The sequence below is a fragment of the Myotis daubentonii genome, chromosome 18 (genome assembly GCF_963259705.1).
Source record: "Myotis daubentonii chromosome 18, mMyoDau2.1, whole genome shotgun sequence".
In the NCBI taxonomy this organism is placed as follows: Eukaryota; Metazoa; Chordata; class Mammalia; order Chiroptera; family Vespertilionidae; genus Myotis; species Myotis daubentonii.
In genome coordinates this window covers 13575143-13597718 of record NC_081857.1, presented here as the reverse complement: position 1 = coordinate 13597718, position 22576 = coordinate 13575143, and positions in this window count along the sequence as shown.

The window sequence follows — 22576 nt, the reverse complement described above, 5'->3', positions numbered from 1 at the left end:
ACCACCAACAAAGATGGCAGTTAATTTGCATATGTAGGCACAACGCTGGGAGGCGAGAGGGGAAGGATGGAAGAAGCCACCTGCCGCTGACGGAGATTGGAAACCCAGGCGGGAGGCAAGAGCCGGGTGGCCTGTGATTAGAGAACCGGGGCCGCCTTTGCCCGGCCCCCAGCCGGTGATCGGAGAGGAGAAGCCGGGCGGGGCAGGGAGCGGCCGCCAGCAGCCGCCTCTTCCCTGCCCCGCCCAGCCGGTGATCGGTGATCAGAGAAGCCGGGCAGGGCAGGGAAGAGGCGGCCCTGACCGCTACGTAGATCGCGAGCACCTTTCAAACTGCGCAGGTAAAACCTGTGAGACCGGGTCCTGGCCGCTACGTGCCGCCACATAGATAGCCAGCACCGTTCAAACTGCGTGGGTAAAACCCATGAGACCGGGTCCTGACCACTACATGCTGTGAGCACCCTTTCAAACTGCGAGGGTAAAACCCGTGAGACCGGGTCCTGGCCGCTACGTGCTGCCACGTAGATCGCGAGCACCCTTTCAAACTGCACGGGTAAAACCCCATGAGACCGGGTCCTGACCGCTACATGCTACCACATAGATCGCAGGCCGCCAGCAGCCACCTCTTCCCTGTCCCCCACCTCCACCCCGGCCGGTGATCGGAGAAGTACCTGTATTTTTTTTTTCAAAGTACCTGTATTTTTAATAATTTCTTGACATGGTAAAAGAATTTTACATTACGATCCAAAGGTGGTGGGGTGAGGAGGAGCAGCAGAACAATCCAACAAACAAAAAGGGAAACAGAAATGCATGGTGGAAGGGATTTGAAGGGAGGATAGGGGCACTGCCCAACTAAAATGCAATTGGCTTGTTACTGAGTACTATTCATGGGAAGACAGCATCCTGACTCCTTCTCTATACAGCATATTGGGAGTAAAAATGATGCATCCAGGTGGAAATATGATTAGGGGTTGGAAGACAGACAGGGAAAGAAGAAGTCAGAAATAGACACTGAGAGAGTCACTGGCTGGCTGGCTGCAAATACTGACTCTTCAGTAGTGATAGAATAAAAAAGTGGGGGATATCTCTGGAAGATTCAAGAGATAGGGGGCAACTCTTCAATGGTTTTGACTTGCCCAGCAGATTTCCACATACACACGTGTACCCGCCTATGTTTGCATGCACACACATATACACATAACTGACTGCCCTCCCTGAAAGCACAGAAGAAGCAGCCACCAGAAACAGCAGCCGCCCACCTTTGGTCCAGGCACCAGTGCCTATGGCTGGCTGCAGCCCAGGAGACGGACAAGCCACCCGCCCGAGGTCCCAGGCTGCAGCCACCCGGAGAAGCTGCCAGCCCTGTGCTCCAGGGCGCCAGCGCCTGTGGCCAGGGAAATAGGTTCCCTCTCCTCCTACTGCAGTCATTACTTCCATATTCCCCTTCTGAATTTCTCTCCTGTGCTGCAACCCAACTCCACTTTTCATCGGAAGGATACGGAACAGAGAGAGCCGGGTTAAAAGCTTACATTTCTAAGCCGGTAAGGTTGGTACTTAAACATATACAGTGGGGCCTTGACTTACGAGTGTCCCGACTAACGAGTTTTTCAAGATACAAGCTGTCTCTCAGCCGATTTTTTGCTTTGAGTTGCGAGCTAAAATTCGGGTTACGAGCCAGCTTCAGATACCCCACCACTAGTTGGTGCAGTGAACGTCACAGTGAATGCCACAACATCAGCCCAGCATCACGTGTCTCACTCGTTCACTTTTTGATTTGACATACGAGTAATTTGAGTTATGAGCTCCATCACAGAACGAATTAAACTCGTAAGTCAAGGCCCCACTGTAAATGGAAAACTAGAGTCCTTAAGGTAACCAAGGCTACAAAGGACAGGGACAGCACATGACCTATTATATCCAGCAATCCATATGGGGACTGAAAACTTTGCAATGATGACAATTAGTGAAGATATGAATCAACTAAAATAGTTGACAGGGACAATTCTTCCATCTTTGAAAATATCTACATCAAATCTGTTTAAATAGATTTTCATCTGCATAACATAACACATTCTGACAAGACCACCACCACCACCAATGTGGTCAGTACTGTGCTGATAAATGTTTAATAACTGAGGGACAATCTCCCCCCCCTCCCCCCCGCAAGTGCACAAATTTTTGTGCACCGGGCTACTAGTTATGAATAAGATTGCAATAAACGTAAGTGCATATATCTCTTCAATGTATTTTCATTACCTTTGGATACATTATACCCAGGAGTGAGACTGCTATATCATATGGCAGTTCTTTTAATTTTTTGAGGAACCTCCAAAATTCAAGAAGTGGCTAAAACACTTTGAGAGAATGATTACTTAAAGTAATCAATCGCTTTAGAAAGATGAATCTTCTGCTAAAATAAATAATCATCCCCCAAATGAACTCATATAATTTTTCACACCTCAAATTTACTTCAAAGAAATAACAATAATGAAGAACTGGAGACCATAACAGAATGACAGAATATAAGACTCTTGAAATCAGAAAAAAAGCTGTCCAGCTCATTATAGATAAACAAACCAAGGCACTAAAAGTAAAGTTGCCCAGGGTCACTAGTTAATTGTCAGAAAAAATTACAATACTGGGTTTAACAGAGTGAGAAAATAAAAATCGATTTTTCTTCATTTTTATAAAAAACAAAAATTATACAATTGTTTTCTAACCCTTTAAGGTAATTTAAATAAAAGTAAATTTCTCAAAACTATTCTTGGAGATAATGGTTTTATCTCCAATTATTTCAAGTAGCAATGTTCTTGAAATAATCATCTCAGCAACATGGAAATGAGAAACAGGCAGAAAAATGACAAGTTTAGTCACAGTTACCATCTTTTTCCCTCAGGCAAACCCATGTAGGACCCTAATGTAAACCGGCATAATCCTCTACAATTGGCATAAGTAATGGGTGTAAGAGGAAATAGATGTGTGTGGATGCACACACGTGTGCTGTGAATGTGTGCATGTGTGTGTTTGTGTCTGGACATGTACATACTTGAGGCTGTGCCTGGGAACTGGGGATTTTTAAGGGGTGTGGGGACTTATAAAGTATGTGCTTTCCACATGTCTACACTAAGAAAACAGGTGGTGATGTTGGATTCCTATCAAAATACACCTAGAGATACAAAAATGGAATTAAACCCGAAGACTGAGTTCCTTCGAACTGGATCGAGGAGTCCTTTTTAAAACTGACTTTATTTTTTTCTACCATGTTTATTTTGACCATTAGCCTAAATCACTACAATTTACAGATTTTATTAATTTCTTCTCAAACACTGCAAGGCTACTTTACAAATATTTTAAATTCCATCTCATCTAAAGGCTTATCTCCAAAACACATGCATTAATGTAGTCACAGCCTTTAAATTAACGTCTAGCTTATACTCGTAAGCTGTTAGAGCTAACTAGAGGCCCAGTGCAGGGGGAGCAGGCCTAAGCTGGCAGTAGGACATCCTTAGCCCAGCGGTGGGGGCAGGAGACGCTCCTGCCCCCACCGCTGCACTCATTAGCTGTCAGCCCAGCTTCTGGCTGAGCGGCACTCCTGCTGAGGGAGCGCACTGACCACCAGGGGGCAGCTCCTGCGTTGAGCACCTGCCCCCCTGGTGGTCAGTGCATGTCATAGCGACCAGCTGTTCCCCATTCAGTCGCTTTGCATGTTACCCTTTTATTATATAGGAGGATTCTTAGGCAGAATTACCGTACATTAGAAGCATGAAACTTTAAATATGTCCTATTAATACTACCAAGTCCCCTAACCAACTTAACCCATTTAGTCCAGATAATAATCACTAGACACTTTTTAGTTTTGTCCCTAATTAAGTCCTTCAAAGAATAACACCAATTTTAGTCCCTAACTGAAAACATGGTGTTCGATTTTAAAGTCAGCATCACTTAGTATTATATACTAGTATGTCTTTGTAAACCGCATGCTTGCTACTTGATCTTGGGAGTAAGAAAAGGAGTAAAAATAACTCAAGTCATTTGTAAAGTAGTAATAATAACCACCTCAGGAAAGAAAATAGTTTTTATCTTATATACCAACTAGAGGCCCAGTGCACGGATTCGTGCACCAGTGGGGTCCCTCAGCCTGGCCTGCAGGGATCAGGCCGAAACCAGCTCTCCGACATCCCTCGAGGGGTCTCGGATTGCAAGAGGGCAGTTCTTGGGTGACACACCCCGGAATTGGACTCATCACCCAAGAACCGCAGCTGCTAAGTCACAGTAGCTCAGCAGCTCCTGTGTTGAGCATCTGCCCCCTGGTGGTCAGTGTACATCATAGCTACCAATTGGCCAGTCAGACTGTCGCTTAGACTTTTATATATATAGATTCTATAAAAGTAGCTGCTAGAGTGGGGATAGAGGGCAATGTTGAGAATGATTCTGAAGCCAAGTACACAACTGGTGGGGGCAGGGAGGGGGCAGGAGGAAACACTTTAACAAAACAGATGTCTGCTCCAGTCGAGAGAGAGAGGTAGTGCCATGCATCTATCCTCAACTGAGATGCTGGATGGATGGATGGATGGATGGTGCCTGGCCCGTGGTGAGCACCAAAATATATGTTACTTCCCTTGGCACACCTCACAGATAGGATACAAAATTCAGAGAAAACTTATATTTACCCTGGAAACAGAGGAGACTACGTTTTCTTCTTTCCACAGTATCAATTATGTCATTTCTAACAACCACCTGTGTAAATATTCCAAAATAAATGCTACTCTTCTCATACTTCTTGTCTTCTTTTTAGGTTTTTTTTTTCTTAAAAAAAAACAAAAAAAAAAACACCCAACTTTCAGGTTTCCAACTCTCTGAGAATTATCCTCCCAAACTGCAATTTCTTTACTTTTTTTGTTATTACTAAGCAATTATTGTAGAGTTAAAACCATTTGAATTAGTCTTCGCTATATTTACTTTTACAAACTCCTTTAATCTATATTCCTATCCAATAACAGTCTAAATTTTGAGACATATACTCACCACCAAGTCAGTATAACATAGAATAACCATCTCTTTTCAAAACAATATCTTAGAGCACTTTATGATTTGCAAAGCATACTAAATATTTTGATCCATAAGTACCTCTTTTAATTCATATGTGCTCCTATGAATTTATTTGATAATTTTTCTAAGAGGTGTAAGTTTTATCATATATAAATTTACTGTCCACAAATGTAATCAACCTTTCCCACTTTTGATCACTTTTTAATTCAGTATTTTAATTATGTTTGTGAGTGTCAGAAGCTCATTAAGATACCATAAAGCCCTGAATAACATAGGCTCACCAAAAGGCATTCTACTTCATCTTCTCATTCACTGAGAACACCTTTTGGTTTTGACTACTGCACCAGATCATTTTGTAAAGCTACTAGTATGCATTTTGCATAGTAAGTTCAGAATCCAGAAGATAATTTAATATTTCATTAAAATTCTCTACCTCTGATGACTCACATTACTGTAAATGAGAATTCTAATACAGCCCTCAAAGTGTGAAAATAAGAAACTCTTTTGAATATACATATAGATCCTAGAAGTTTATTTTTAAATAAATTCCATGTAACAACTTTCTGTGCTGTCACTATGTTCTCTTAAAAAATGGTAAATCAATGGTTCCAATGTGTTAGGTTTCAATTAAGATTTAACTGCATGTACAAAATATGCATATCAAGATTTTACTGCATATATAACATATGCATGTAATCATTTTACTCAAAAGCTTGCAGTGTTTTATTTATAGTAGTCTGTCCAATCCTATATAGGCATTTTCATGTTAGGTAGTAACTGGCAAGGATTTGTGGCAGAAAGAATAAAGTCAGCAAAATGGAAATCAAATCCATGAAGACAATCTACTCCACTACTAACATATGCCATGTGCAAACACTGTATGTATGCAATTTAAAGAAAGCAATAATGCAGATAATATTACTCAACAGATTACATAAGTCAATCTCTCTGCTTTCCACACTGGCATACGCTGTTGCCTTCTAATACCACCTAAAACAACAAAAAAATGAAATACTACTGTTTCTCTAGTGTTCCCTATTTTTGTCTAATTTTGTTTAGTGAATCAGAAAAGAAATCTTACATTGTCAATTACTAAAAAGTACTTGCAGAGGTCTCTGAATAAATCTACCTAATATCCAACATGTCTTAAATCTCTGTGGAACATCAGAAATTTTATTGCTGCCTAAAGTCAAAGTACCTGTTGTAGGAACATCATTGATTAAACGGAACTGTAAATCCCCCAAAAATAAACTGTTCAAAATATTGCCTCACTCTGTCAGTCTGTGGATAGGTGTTGAATTAGAATTATACTGTACTCTGTTACACTGCAATGACATTTCTCTGATAATAACATGGAAAGCAAAAAAGAAGTGTGATATTTTCTCTCCAGACTAGTTTGCATTTTTTTTAAATTCAGTATTTTAAATGGCTTTTGGAAGTCCAAATTCTTCCTTGGAAATTAACTTGGGAGTCACAACAAATCTTCAAGAGCATTTCAGAACTGTACTGATGATTTTTAAAATATGTGTGAAAGTGTGTGGTTAACTACAAGGTGCATTATGAATAAAAATATATACATACACACACATTCCCTCTAATTTATCTTTCTTTTACAATTTAAAAGAATGCTACCCAGAAAGGTTAAGTAGTCAAGGTTAAAATATAGCAAGTTAACAATAAAAATTATTATTTTTACTTCACCAAAACATTTTCACAAGGAGTCTTCTGATATTCTTATGGAAGAGACAAAAGAATGTGGGCTGGATGAAAAAAGGGCATAGGCCAGATCATTAAAGACCAGCTTTCTCCTGAGGTTTTAAATAATGTGGATTTGCATTTTATTTATTTATTTATTTATTTAAAATATATTTTATTGATTTTTTACAGAGAGGAAGGGAGAGAGATAGTTAGAAACATCGATGAGAGAGAAACATTGATCAGCTGCCTCCTGCACATCTCCTACTGGGGATATGCCCGCAACCCAGGTACATGCCCTTGACCGGAATCGAACCTGGGACCTTTCAGTCTGCAGGCCGACGCTCTATCCACTGAGCCAAACCGGTTTCGGCTGGATTTACATTTTATAAAGATAATTAGCAATAGTTTAGAAAATGGATTGGAAGGAACTTTAAGACTGGCGTTAAGAAGACAAGTTAGTAAACTAATACAAGTCTCTTAATGAGAGAAAGGAAATAAATGGAAGAATAATAAGTCATAAATTAATTTGAGATGAAGAATTGGTATAACTTAGTGATTAACGAGTGGGGGGGGTGAATTATATCATAATTATAATCAATCTGGATTGATTTCCAGAGGTGTAACTCGAATGCCTGGTTATTTAAAATGCCACTCAGATGGTAAATTTGCATGGAGTAGGGAGTATGGAGGCTGGATTTGGTGGCTGGGATGACAACTTTAGTTCGGGACATTCTGAATGTCCCAAGCTAAACATTGTGGACTGCTATAGGACATCCAAAATATCTAACTACTATCTGGAAATATAAACTAGAAAATTTCTGTGTATTTTTAATTTATTAATTATGAACTTTTACTTTATTGCCTCAGAAAGCATAGTAGGATGAGTAGATAGAAGTTACTGAATAGCAGATGTTTAGTCAAATATCTTGGCAATGGATGCAATCAATGTAAATCCTATATAATAAAAGGGTAATGTGAAAATTGACCCTAATGGTGGAATGACCAAAATGACCGCTCTACCAGTCACTATGAGGTGTACTGACCACCTCTCAGTCCCTTTCCCTGGCCAGCAGACTCTGATTGCCCGATGGCGAATGGGGACTTGGGGTGGGTGGCGGTGGGGAGCAGGGCCAGCTGTGGGACAGTACCCACGCACAAATTTCGTGCACTGGGCCTCTAGTAATGTAAAAAATTCCATCATAGCAATTCAAAAACCATATGTTGAGTACACACTATATTCGGATACAGTGAAAAATCTAAGGAGTATAAAAACAAATAGTCATCCTCTCGAAATCTACAATCAGACTGAGGATACAAATTTATTAAGTGTTTACAAAATTATTCAGTGTGTGCAATCCTAGCAGTGTATATAAAATACAAAGAACATTAGATAGAGTGAGAAGTAGCTAATCAAGAGAGGAAGGGAAACTTCAAAAAACAGAAGATAGTCAACAAAGTCAGATTGACAGAAGCCAACTCTAGAAGATTTAAAACACTGGATAACAATTACAGGTCTTGATAGGCTAGGCCAGCAATTTTCAACTGGTGTATCTTGAGAATTTTTAAAAAATGCAACACCTGACTATTTAATCAGGGGCACTGACCTCTTTTCCCTTAGATTGTAAAAAACAAACAAAAAACAACAACAAAAAACGCCCAACAGCCAACACAACAATAGCCGTCTGATGTAAATGCCCTGTCTTGAACCATAAGCATATAGATCATATAATAGAATTGCATCTTACTGATCACATCAATAAGGTTGCATCAGATTGGTTAATTCTTGGTACCAGAAATACTTATATACAAGTATAGGCACCTGATTTTCTAAAAAGTCACTTTGGAGCAAAAAGGGCAGGTAAGTAGTAGTAGTAGTAGTAGTAGTAGTAGACCAGTCAAAATTATAACTATTTTTTGTCAGATTGGCAAAAGAAAAATATTTTTAGAGTACCACAGAATTTTAGTAATTAGTTTATGTGTACCATGCAATGAGAAAGGTTGAAAATCACCGGGCAAGACTAAACCAGTGATTCACAACCTGGTATCATCAGACCTTTAGGGTAACAATAAGGATCTGTAAACTACTCTTAATATTTCAAAATACCTTTTAAAATTTGTATCTTTACCTAGGATAGGACTAAATTCTTCACCTCTGACTGAAATTATGTTTGCTCAGTGTGGTAACACCATCATCACCTTATATTTGTCTGAAGTACTGATGAGCAGTTACCTGTCTCATTGCTAAACAAAAATGAATGACTACTTGGTATTGTAAAATGAGAATTTTACATAGATGAGGAAATAAAAGTGACCCTTAATACTTCAAAGTCTAAACCCATGACTAAAATGTTAGGCTAGAGCTAACTGAGAGTATGCTTAACAGATATAAATGATGTTTTTCAATTAAAAACACTGGTCAGCTAGGCAAGGAATTGAAGACACATGACTTGAAAGTAGTCCAGGTAAAAGAGATTCTTTCTGGGGTTTTGGTTGATTGCTACTTCAGCCTAAGCCAGCGGTTCTCAACCTGTGGGTCGCAACCCCTTTGGCGGTCGAATGACCCTTTCACAGGGTCGCCTAAGACCATCCTGCATATCAGATATTTACATGACAATTCATAACAGTAGCAACATTACAGTTATGAAGTAGCAACGAAAATAATTTTATGGTTGGGTCACAACATGAGGAACTGTATTTAAAGGGCTAGAAGGTTGAGAACCACTGCAACCTAAGCCAACATGAAGTTTCAAAAAGGCTATTCTAATATTAAGCTACATTAATAATATTAGCCACAAGTCAGGGAGTGGTATAAGTTCTAACGTACACTATTCAACAGTGCATCTGGAATAGAATACCATATTTCAAACTTTAAAACATACAACTACAGACCATCCAGAGGAAGACTTAGATCTTTTGTCTAGAAAAGAAAATGCTTAAGAGATGTCTTCAGATGAGAGAAGGGATGTTATACACACGAGAACGGCGGACTTGTAATTTATTCTTCAGACAGCAGAACTAGAAACGCTACATAGATAAACTACTGAATGGCATATTTTTGGTCAAATACAAAGGCTTTATGAACTATAAGAATTATAGTTCCACACTGACATAGAATGTTCAATAATGTCCATCAGCATATGAATTCAATGAACTCAACATCACTGAATGTTTTTACACGGAAGGAGAATGATCCATCTCTTGGTGCTCATGCTATGTTGTAATTGCATGGTTACGATTAGCTGTCTCCTTCATTAGCATATGTGCTCCTGGAGGGCAGGCATGTGTCTTATTCACCTTTATAGTCCCAGTGTCTAGCACAGAACATCGAGTACAACTAGTGCTCAAGAAGTCTACTGACTTAAATGAAAGAAGTTTCATTGGATGTTTTAAGAACCATTTCATTGGGAAGAATGTAGGATGAGACGCCCTCTTGGGACACTAAAATTCTAAGATGCCGCCAATGCAAAGTCCTCATCAGAGCTCATTTTACTCTGTAACACAACATTAAAAATCTCCTTTAGGCCCTGGCCAGTGTGCTCAGTGGTTAGAGCATTGGCCTATGCTCGGGGGGGTCTCAGGTTCCATCCCTGGTCAAGGGAAGTGCCTGGGTTGCGGGTTCGATCTCCCGTCTGGTTGGGGAGTATGCAGGAGGCAACCAATCTGATATGTCTCTCATATCCATGTTTCTTTCTTTCTCCCTCTCTCTCACTCTCTCTCTCTCCCCCCCTTCCCTCCCTTCTACTCTATAAATCAATGGGAAAAATACCTTAGTTGTAGATTAACAAAACAACAAAATCCGCTTTAGTATGTGAAAATTAGCATTTAAACTAAACTAACCTGACATCTTCATTTGAAATGTTAATATCAACTATAGTTTCTTCGCCAAACTGGAAAAGACATAATTCCTGATCTTTATATAATGAAACCTCACACAAATGCTTAAGTATAAAATCATTTACAAGAGAATCTCACACACAGAAGAATCTCTAGAATATGAGACTTTTAACAATCTTGTTCTTTAAACATACAAGCACTAGTGGGCAGAGCAAATGCCAACATCTTGATATGAAAAAAGAATCAATTATAATTAACCACGGTAGAGGGTGGGGAGAGAAGGGAAGTACTGGGAAAAACTGCAAAATGTTTAAGAAATTACAAATTATAGTCCGACTGGTGTGGCCCAGTGGTTGAGCATCGACCTATGAACCAGGAGGTCATGGTTCAATTACCAGTCAGGGCACATTCTAGAGGCAGCCAATCAATGAGTCTCTCTCATCATTGATGCTTCTATCTTCCTCTCCCTCTCTATCTCTCCTTTTCTGAAATCAATAAAAAATATATTTTAAAAAAGAAATTACAAGTTATAGAATCAAATCTGGATATTATTTGGCTAATTCGTCCACACCTTCGGCATAGTCCTTTTTACCTTTATCACCTGGGAAGAAATCCTACCACAAATTGGTTGGAGAAACAAAGTACAAAACGTAAATCAGTGGATCTGGCTTCCTGATTTTTAACTCTGGTAAAAAGCACAGGAGGGGAAAAGGTTGAAATTACTGACCTGGATTACAAGAATATCAAGGATTACAGGTAAATCTTATTCCCGGTGCTCTCCATCATTTTAGCTAAAGTAGATACTTAAAACTGTCTGAATGACCAATCTCTTCCCTAAATAAGATAAATGTAAACACACAGCTAAAGCAAATTTGGAATCCACAGGCTCTGACAAAAAAAAAAGCCCCCAACACGTGTACTACTAGCGATTAGTCACCTAGAAGGAAAGTGCTTTGGAAAGTTTCACTTAAAGGATCACCTAAAATTTAGGCTAACAATGATACAGCCATCGGCACATCCGTACAGATGAACACACACGGGGAAATTTTACCAACTGCTTTCCTTGTTTGAGTTAATCTAAGAGAGAGGAGCTGGAAGATGCTACGGTCTTTCACCAAGTATCCTAGGCATGTGATAGTAATTTTCACAATATCCTCCTTAAACACAAAGCAAAATGTAGGCACTTCATTCCAGTTACATGTTTTGGAAACAAGAGAAAAATACCCTTTGATGTCAACTACCTCACCCAGGAAATTAATTAAGCTCCTTTTCGAAAACAGGAGAACTGTAAACACTTAATGGACTGAAATATACACAGGCTTCTCAGAGTGTGTACTTGTTGTAAAGATGGATTTACCACTCGTTGTCGTAAAGAAAAAAAGCAGCAGTTCGAGTGTTAAGAAAAAACCACTTGAGGAGGAAATTAACCTCCCTGCGAATTTCCTGGTCCCTCCAACAGCAAGCAGAAGGGGAATGGACGAGGAGTGCGTGCAGCCCAGCACCAGCTCAGGGCAAGGACCGAGGAGGGCCGGGGCTGGGACAGCCAAACGGGACTCCCAGTTTGGTAGGAAGGCGGGTGTTGCGGGAGGATGGTTTGCGGGAGCGAGGTCAACGGAAAGGGGTACACGAGCTCCCCAGCCCGTCCCGCGGGGTCTGCAACACCGCACGGGAGCCCCGTTAGGCGCCGCCAGGAGGAAGCGGCGGCCCGCACCGGACCTGCCAGCCCGACCCGCTCGGGGCCACGGGCCGAGGCCGCCGGATCTGCGAGGGCCGAGCGCGAGTCCGGCACCCACGGCGCCGCTCCGCCCACTCGCCTCCCGGGAAGCGGTCGGGACCCCGGCGCCTCCTCTGCCCGCTCCCCGCCCTTCGGAGACGGCCCCACCCGCGCCGCGGCCCCCGGGGCGCCCCGAGCCCCCGCTCCCGGAGCGTCCCCCTCCTCCCACCCGCGGCCGGCCTCCACTTACCTTCAATCGCCATGATGTGCTCGCCATGGACCGCACCAACTGGATGGCGGGGACGCGGGCGGGCGTGAGCGCGGAGGACGCGCCGAGGCCGCCAGCGGGAGGGGCGGGCCCGGCCCCGCGATCCGCGGGCTGCGCGGCCGGGAGGGGAGCCGCGGGCGGGGCGGGGCGCGGGGTGGGAGCCCCGAGACACGCGAGCGCGGGCCGGGCTGCGGAGGAAATGGAACCTTCCCGGGCCGCCGCTGGCACGTGATGCTGCCCCGCCCCCGCCCCGCCGCCCCCGCAGCGCCTCGCGCCGGGATTCAAAACAGGTGCCCAGTCCTGAGAGCCCGAGCATCCGCACCTGGGACGGGCCGAGCCGCACTGAGCGTGTGCAGGAGGCGCGACCCGTTAGGTCCCGGGCTTCCCAGGGCCTGGACCACCGCGGAGGGGCTGGCTCCTCTGGTGCGTGCAGCCTCCGAAGCCAGGAGGGCGTGGGAAGGATGCGGTCAGCACCATGGACAGCTCTCCCTGGTTGAAGACGAGGCTCAAGGATACCCACCCAGGGACGCGCCGAGATTCTGTAATCTGAAGGTCTGTTTTGTTGTTTGGTTTGCTGGAATCGGCCAGATACTCGCCTCAGATCTCTGCTGTGGGGTGGAGAGACAGCATGTAGGCAAACAGCAAACCGGAGAGAGGGATCCTGAGGACAGCAGCTTCTCTCCCTCTCGCTCTGCCTTCCTCTCCTCTCTCTCCTCTGTCTCACACACACACAGGCATCCGCACACTTCACCCCTCAGCCTCGCTCCTGATAAACCTTGACACTACCCTGAGCTTGGTTTTCCCCTTGGAAATAGGAGTTGGCATTTGTCTGCACATTATAAACACGCATTTAAGGCCATACAAAAAAGTAGGGGTCAGACCACCGTTTTGGCAAAGGGCCTGAAAAGCATGCCACACGCCGGTTTTTAAACTTCACAAACCTGTGAGCATTATGAACAATCACAGGCCAGGTCTGAACACTGCAACAATTGGCCCCTTGATTTTACCTGAGGTGCTTGAGCCACAGCCAGGCGACCCGCTCTCAACTTCATTTGATACTCTGATGACGTACACAATCAAGAGCATAAGCAACATTGAGGAGTAGGGAGTTAGTGATTGTTCCTTGTGAAGAAAATGCTAACTCCCAGTACAAAATTGCTATATTGGGGAGCAACACCAAGAAGAAAATATTTTGAATATTTTGCGCTTATGTAAGTGAGGTTGGACTGTAAATCTAGAGCAGAAACTTTCTTGCCTTTATATAATCTCTCCCTTTGTCAGTTTGTGTTCAATTGAAATTCATTCTTTACCGTTTTCACTAGTTCAGTGAATATTTATTGAATCAGGCACTGTGCGAAAAGCTGGCTATAAGCGAGAATAAAATGAAATGCCTCTCAGAAAATATTAAAATACCTGTGTTTTAGGAAAGCTCTGTGTATGTGTTTACCATTGGTATCTGTGAGATTCAAGAAAAATATGTATAGAGCCAAAGATGTTTTCTCCAGGCAACCTCCCTTAAAATAATCTTGAGCCTTAGCCAGTGTTGCTCAGTTGGTTGGGCCTGGTCTATTGGATTCCTGGTCAGGGCATATGTCTGGATTACAGGTTTCAGGCTCGGTCCCCAGTAGGGGGCATGCAGGAGGCAGCCCATCAATGTTTCTCTCCCTCTCCCTTCCTCGCTCTCTAAAAAAATCAATTAAAAAATGTTTAATTAGCCCTGGTCAGTGTTGCTCAATGGGTTGGGTGTCATCCTGTGTTCCAAAAGGTCATTAGTTTGATTTCCTGTCAGGACACATGCCTGGTTTGGGTTTTGATCCCTAACCGGGGTGCATATGGGACACAACCAACCAATGTGAAAGACTCTCTCTCTCTCTTTTATCTCCAAAATCAATAAAAACATATTTTTTAAATTTATATTAATAAACAGTCTTGAACTCCAAAGCATTGGTTTCTACTTGAAACCACAGTTCTGGTTTGTGGTTTCTGGCTGGCTCTGAGTAATCCGATTGTTCAACCTTTTAAAATTTTTCATATTGAAAGCCAGAAAAACTCAATGATCATTTCATCACCAACTACATAAGTTACTATATATATATATGTGTATATATATATAACCAAGTTATATAAGCATCCATAATCCAGGTTCATATCATGATAGTGTGCTCAGAAAATTAGTGTGTGTGTGTGTGTGTGTGTGTGTGTGTGTGTGTTTTATGAACTTGAGTTTCAAACTTGTCAAATCTGTGAATTTAGGCCAAGGCTATTTAATATTGATAGTGTTCCCCCCCACACACATACACTGACACAGATTATAATGCAGACTTCTTCCTGCTAACATTGCCTTTTAAAAAACACAAAACTGCGCTCTCCAAATACTATTTGGAAATTTTCTATGAGACTAATGTTGGACAATATCATATGGCTTGCCTTAACTTTCCAATGTTTCATATAGCTTCTGAGTTTGCTTAGCAGCCACTTGGAAGTAAGATTTAGCTTCTTATACATTCCTATTTCTAAAGTATGTTATTGGTTTGATACTTTTAATTTGGGGGAATATCAATTATTTATAACTTAAATGTTTTATATCTTATTAACTATGTACATCCTATGAAATGACACAATTATTTTCTAATTTTGACCTTATACCTCTAAACTATCTTTGGTCTACAGTCCCGTGGTCGGCAAACTGCGGTTCACGAGCCACATGTGGCTCTTTGGCCCCTTGAGTGTGGCTCTTCCTAAGCCTTAAGAGTACCCTAATTAAGTTAATAACCATGTACCTACCTATATAGCTTAAGCTTAAAAAATTTGGCTCTCAAAAGAAATTTCAATTGTTGTACTGTTGATATTTGGCTCTGTTGACTAATGAGTTTGCCGCCCACTGCACTAGGGGATGTTCAAGAACTGCTTCATTTTTAGTTCTCTATTAGTTAATTATTTTTCAAAACAGCTTTCATGCATACAGCTCAAGCAATTACCTAATTTTCCCATCATGTGTTGTGGAAGTAGTTAGGGGTTGAAATGGGGGAAGAAGCCCTAACTGGTTTGGCTCAGTGGATAGAGCGTTGGCCTGCGGACTCAAGGGTCCCAGGTTTGATTCCGGCCAAGGGCATGTACCTGGGTTGCGGGCATATCCCCAGTAGGGAGTGTGCAGGAGACAGCTGATCGATGTTTCTCTCTCATCGATGTTTCTAGTTCTCTATCCCTCTCCCTTCCTCTCTGTAAAAAGTCAATAAAATATTAAAAAAAGAAAAAGAAATGGGGGAAGAAAATGTTTTAAAAGTCAAATTAATTCCCTTCCCTGAGACTAGGAAACAGAAATGTGTTTTTGGTATTTCAAGTTTCAACTCAACATTTCATAGAAATATTATTTAAAATGATAGTTTGACTTCCAGGAGAACCACAAAACTTAATTTATTAAGTGGTATGGCTAAAATATCCATGGTAAAGGGAAAAGCTGAAGGTGAATGATGTGGTTTGGTAATTTCACCTACATTAGTTAAGTAGTTTTCATGTGCCAACTAAAATAACCCAGCACTATTAATAGCAACACTATATTGATGGAAAAATATGTTCCAAATTACAAAAGTTCCCAATGTACTTTCAAGAAACAGGTGATATTTAAAGTTGGAATCTTCCTTTATTTAAGCTATTCAATTGAAAAAGACCAGAATCACTAAAAGGATGAAGAAAACAATAGCTAGCAATATATAGTTGCACACATGAAAATGAAGATTTAACAAGTACCCATACCAAAAAACTACATTTTGAAAATTTTAGTAGATGTTAAATTATATTATTCAAGGATTTTGAGCTTTTTTAGTAAGAGAGACAATTTAAACTGTAAGATTTATTAGCAATTGCAATTGTCTGAGAAGATGTAGCTGGATATACAGATCTAATGAAAAATCTAGTAAAAACTATTAATATTGAATTTCTTTCATGAATCATGTCATAGAAATGGTTATAATATTAGTTATTTATTCTGGTAACTTTGCGAATGAGAGTAACTCAACTTGAAGTAGCTTAAGAAAAAAACTACGCACGGAGCATTCTAGAATTGTTTTTACTCAATGAAATCAAATGAGTTTTCCTTCTTGCCCCCTAAAGCTTTAGAGATAGAACAAGTTCTAAGAAAAGAAAAAAAAGAAAGCAAATAGCACAGTCACTGATTTACTACCCTACACTCACTTTCCATTATATTTCCTGAGTCTTCTATGCAGACTGAAGGGCCACCTACACTTCTTCTTTCCTCTCTACATATGATGTGTTCCTGTATAATCTGTTATAACTTCTTATTGACCAATAAAGTTATTTCTATTGGCTAAACGCACAGAGGAGTACACTGTGGTTTGTTGACACAATTACAACACAGCACGATACTGGCCTGTCAGCATGGAGGAGTGAACAGAACTTCCAAACCTATAGACCAATTTAGCACAAAGTATTCAACAAGTATATGCTTAGTAGGATACAACTAGAGTAACTAGCCTACTTATTCACAACAAAGAAGTACATAATTTTGTTTGACATGGGAGTGCTTGATTATATTTAAAACCCTTTGTCACAGCTGGATGGTCCCATGATAATGACAAGTGACAGTTACATAACAGTTTTCATTCAAAAGTCAAAAAATATGCCACATACCTTTTAAATGATGTAAATATGTCACACACCAGTAAATGCAGCCACCTATGCTGTACAAAGCAGAGGCAACCTGTAAAAGGCCTCAAGAATGTACATACACAGGAAGGAAATGGAATTCTACATTTAAGAAAATAAACTGATAATCTGAGGTCAATGAGAAAATCATCTGATGCAAAAAGCCATTCAAATCTCCTTGGTTTATATAACTGCTTATAATAATCAAAATAAGATTGTCAAACATATTTCTTTATATCAAAGTGGATACTCACATTTTAATAAATAAATAAATCATAATAGGCTTAGTTTCATGGATCCTTTATGTTAGTAGTTCTTAAACTTTAATATGTTCAACTACACAACAATCAGATCAAATAACCATTGATGTTTGTGATAAAGAGAAATTTAAAAGAACTCTACCTAGAATCATATATTTCATCATCTTTCCAATGATTTCTTCCCAATATGGAATTTCTTTTTGCTCAACTACATACTGTTATGAATTAAGGGGAAGTTTTTCATGGAGTTTAATATGATATAACATGACATTCTCTGACATTTAAAGAGCTTATTTGTGCTTTTACTTTAAAATGAAGCAATATATTAAAGAAACTGTGGAACATCTGTTGAGGATTCAGAAGGATGGGCCCCAAAAATCAATTATGGGAAAATGATTTGTAAAAGTACAATTTCTTAGTTTTACATGATATGTTAAGGTTTGAAAGGAAAGATTCTAAGCATATGTTTCTATCGCTATGATGTTTTCATTTCATAAGATGCTCACTGAATTTCAAAAGCTCTACAAAATTTGACTTAAATATACATGTTATTAAATTCCTAAGCAATATAATTTCTCTCCTATAACAATATGCACAAATATTTTGTTTAACTTTCAATAGAAAACATGACATAAAAATAATACATGTGCTATTTATTAGGGCACCTGCTAATTCTACCACTTTCTATCCACTACATCTTATTGTTATCAATTTACATGGGAGGAGTATACTTTTTCACATTCTAAGCCTTGCCTTTCTCCTTCTCCACTCAGACTCCTCCCCCAACCCAAATATACTTTGTTGAAATTATTCCTATATTGCTAAATATTCGTCCAACTTCACCCCAGAGGTGGAATTTGTACCTGGGATGAAATCATAGGACTCTAAAGAGCCTCCAAGAGCTAAGTAAGATGAATGAATTGAAAAACCACATCTAGACTCATCCCATCAAATTTCAGAATATCAAGGATAATGAAGATTCTGAAAAATTCCAGAGACAGAAAAAAGTAAAGTCAAAACAAAAAAAGTCAACTCTCCCTCAAAAATGAGATTCATATTGGCATCAGCAACCTCAACAACAAAGTGGATATTAGAAAAGAATGGAGCAATGTCTATGTACTACTGAGGAAAAATGATTATCAGACTCCAACTCCCTGCCCAATAAAACTCAATCAAGAATGACAAAATTAAATTATTTAAGAAATACACTAATGCCCCAAATCAACTTTCATGCACATTTAACTTTTTTAAAATTTAACTTGATGATATAGCCCAACAAAATGAGAATAGAATTCAAGGAAGAGGAAGCTATGGATCCAAGAAGCAGAGAAACTAAACTAGTATGAGTACAATGAAAAGAATGACAGTTGGGCTGCAGGCCTAGAAGGTGACAAATTCAAATTAGAACAGAAAGTCTGAGGGACATGTTTGGGAAGAAAATTCTTTCCATTTAACAGCTAATCTACTAAAAAGCTAGAAGATCTTATTATCATAAAAAGGCATATATTTCTTCTCTCAATAGAAAAAAAGGAAATTACATACTGTAAAGGGAGAAAGTAATTTAGTCCACATATGAAGCAAATTAAAGTTGGCATGATTTTGAGTAGTGTCAGAGTTTAAGACAAGGAAATCCATTCGGCCTCAAGAGTTGGAATATTTTCTTTGGGGCAGCACTGATTTCACAATATAGTGTTACATTTTCCAATTTAGGATGCTACACTACAACTTGGGTAAATAATTTTTATTTAATCATAGTATTATAAATACTATCTATTTGTTCTAAGGTGTTTGAAAAAGTATGAAATATTTACTGTACAGAACAAAATGTAGATGTTATCAATCCCGACAATGTCAAGTAAGAATAGAGGCTAAGAAATGAAGCAGAGTTGATGAGAAATGAAGAATAGTTTATGGATGGTAACTTCTCTCATTTTACATAATGGAGAATTAGAATTCACTTTTAAAAATTCATGGAAAATAAGTAGAAGTTGTATATATTTTTGTTGATATAAATGAGTAATAGAAAAAAAAATATATATATATATATATTATTCTATTAATAGAGGACCAAGGAAGAAGAGGTAGGAAATAATATATATGAGCCAAATTTCTCCAGCAAAAGAAACCATCAACAAAACAACAAGAAAGCCCACTGCATGGGAGAACATATTTGCCAATGATATTTCCAATAAGGGTTTAATCTCCAAAATTTACAGAGAACTCATACAGCTTAATAAAAGGAAGATAAATGATCCAATCAAAAAATGGGCAAAGGACCTAAATAGACACTTTTCAAAAGAAGGCCCAGAGACATATGAAAACATGCTCAAAGTCACTAATCATCCGAGAGATGCAAATCAAAACAACCATGAGATACCACCTCACACCTGTCAGAAGGGCTATCATCAACAAATCAACAACAACAAGTGCTGGGGATGATGTGGAGAAAAAGGAACCCTTGTGCACTGCTGGTGGGAATGCAGACTGGTGCAGCCACTGTGGAAGACAGTATGGAGTTTCCTTAAAAAGTTAAAAATGGAACTCCCATTTGACCCAGTGATCCCACTTCTAGGAATATATCCCAAGAAACCAGAAACACCAATCAGTAAGGATATATGCACCCCTATGTTCATAGCAGCACAATTTACCATAGCTAAGATTTGGAAACAGGCTATGTGCCCATTAGCAGATGAGTAGACTAAAAAACTGTGGTACATCTACACAATGGAATACTATGCCACTATAAAAAAGAAGGAACTTTAACCATTTGCAACAGAATGGATGGAATTGGAGAGCATTATGCTGAGTGAAATAAGCCAGTCAGAGAAAGATGAATATCACATGATCTCACTCATAAGTGGGACATAATGATTAACATAATTTGATGAACAAGAATAGATCCAGAGACAACTGGTAGGGGGCGGAGGGTTAGAGAGCAACCAAAGGACTTGTATGCATGCATATTAGCATAACCAATGGGCACAGACACTGTGGCTGTGGGGGCTTGCCCGGAGTGGGAATGGCTGGGGGGGGGTGGGTGTCAATTGGGGGAAAAGGAGACATATGTAAAACTTTAGACAATTTTAAAAAATTATTTTTAAGTAATTTCCTACTGATAGGCATGTACATTTTCCCAAAATCTTTGCAATTATAAGCAATTTTGCAATGTATTTATCTACTTTGCCTAATACAGTTTTATAGTGTAAAAAAAATCAATAGAAATATAGCCTTGGGTTAGGATTTAAAACAAAACAAACAAACAAAAAAAACACATAAGTTAAGTGTCTCCCACTTCCACTGCCCTCAGGATAAAAATCCATACATACAAGATTCTTGAGACTCTAGTTCCAAATGACCTTTTCAAGCTTGCTTCCAGAATTCCTCCATCTGATCATCTCACTTATTCCTGAATAAGTGTTCTGCTTTTCACTCCTTCTAGATGTCTTTTGCCCAAGATCATCGTCCTATCTTAAGATGGAAGATAGGGATCTTCTTTGCTGGGGAAATTTCTATTCTTCATTTAAGAATAAGATGAGCAAGAAATCATTTAGAAAGGATAGTTGTGAGCCTGGATGGTTTTGCTTAGTGGATAGAGTGTTGGCCTGCAGACTAAAGGGTCCCAGGTTCGATTCCAGTGCCTGGGTTGTGTACTCAGTCCCCAGTGTGGGGCATGCAGGAGGAAGCTAATCAATGATTCTCTCTCATCATTAATGTTTCTATCTCTCTCTTTCCCGCTCCCTTTCTCTCTGAAATCAATAAAAGTCTACTTTAAATATACTATATATGTACATATATTTTTTATCATTCTGTGATCTTTGAATTTTTCACAACTAGCAAGCATAGCATTTAAAGTTAAAAGCATATAGCTATATTCTGAAAATAAAGTTTCAAATGGGTCCTCCCCTCTCTCTAATGCCTCCTAACCCTCTCCCCCTCCCACCCCTGCCAATCAGAGGTAAGAACTCTGCTGACATTTTGCATTTACATATATTATAAAATTTAGAGACTCTCTTCATAATTGAAAGGGCCCTGGACTACGTCCTAAATGAGTAACCCCATCTCCTTTGTCTTCCTGCTCCCCTTTCACGAAGGAGGCTAAACTGGGGGAGTTCCTCACATCGGTTTGATTTGAGCTACACAAGGCAACCTGACCTGAGGGAGGAGGCAGGTATTCAATCCCCCTCTGCCTGTTCTCTCCTTCTCCTGGTCTCCCCAGGAAGGGTTTCACTGCTCTGTCAGGGAACATTTTCTTTTGGTGCAGCCTCCTTTCATGTCTGGGCCTGAGTTATATAACCACTGCCAGGCTCTTTCTTTTCCCACACTTCCCCGGGCAGGCCTTTTCTGTCTGCGCTGGTCACAGGAAGTCGTTTCATGTTCTCAGCTATCTCTCTGCAGAACGAGAGAGCCTGGATCCAGGGGATAATTTGAAAGAAAAATGTGGACAATAACATCAAAGATCCACAGCCCTAAGCAAACGCCTGAGTATAAACGCCTCGAAACTGGGGACGGAAGGTGGACTGGTGGGGTTCTTCTCTCTCTCCTTGCTGCATGGGAAGATCTAGGAAAAACCCAGTCTTGTAGTCTGAACCCCCCTCACTCTGACAGATACCAAATAATGGCTAACATTTCACCAGTCTATATTAAATGCGAGTTTAGGCTTCGGTGGTTGTTTGCGTGGAATATGAAAGTGCTACCTCTAAAACTTTGCTTGAGAGTTCAAATGGCCAATACCTATATTAATCTACATTCTCAGGTTATCAAAGCAATAAGCTGGAGAGGAGACTGGATAAGAACTCTGTCCAGAATACGTTTGCACAAACCTGGGAGGGAGCTTCTGTAAGCTTTGCACCTTAGGGCCTAGACATCTTGCTTAGCTCACCCTTAGTCTGGATCCTGCCACCTCTAGCTTCCCTGGGTTACAGCAATGGAGGGGGTCCCAGTGGTGATAAATCTTTCCCACTCCCGGTGGCCAACCCACAGTAGTTCCTCATTAGTCGCAATGTATTTAACGAATGAGAAGTCTCCAGGAAATGAGTGAAGACACAGTAGAGAAGACCTAGGCCAGAAGCAGCACCTAGAGTGTTCATTGAGAGT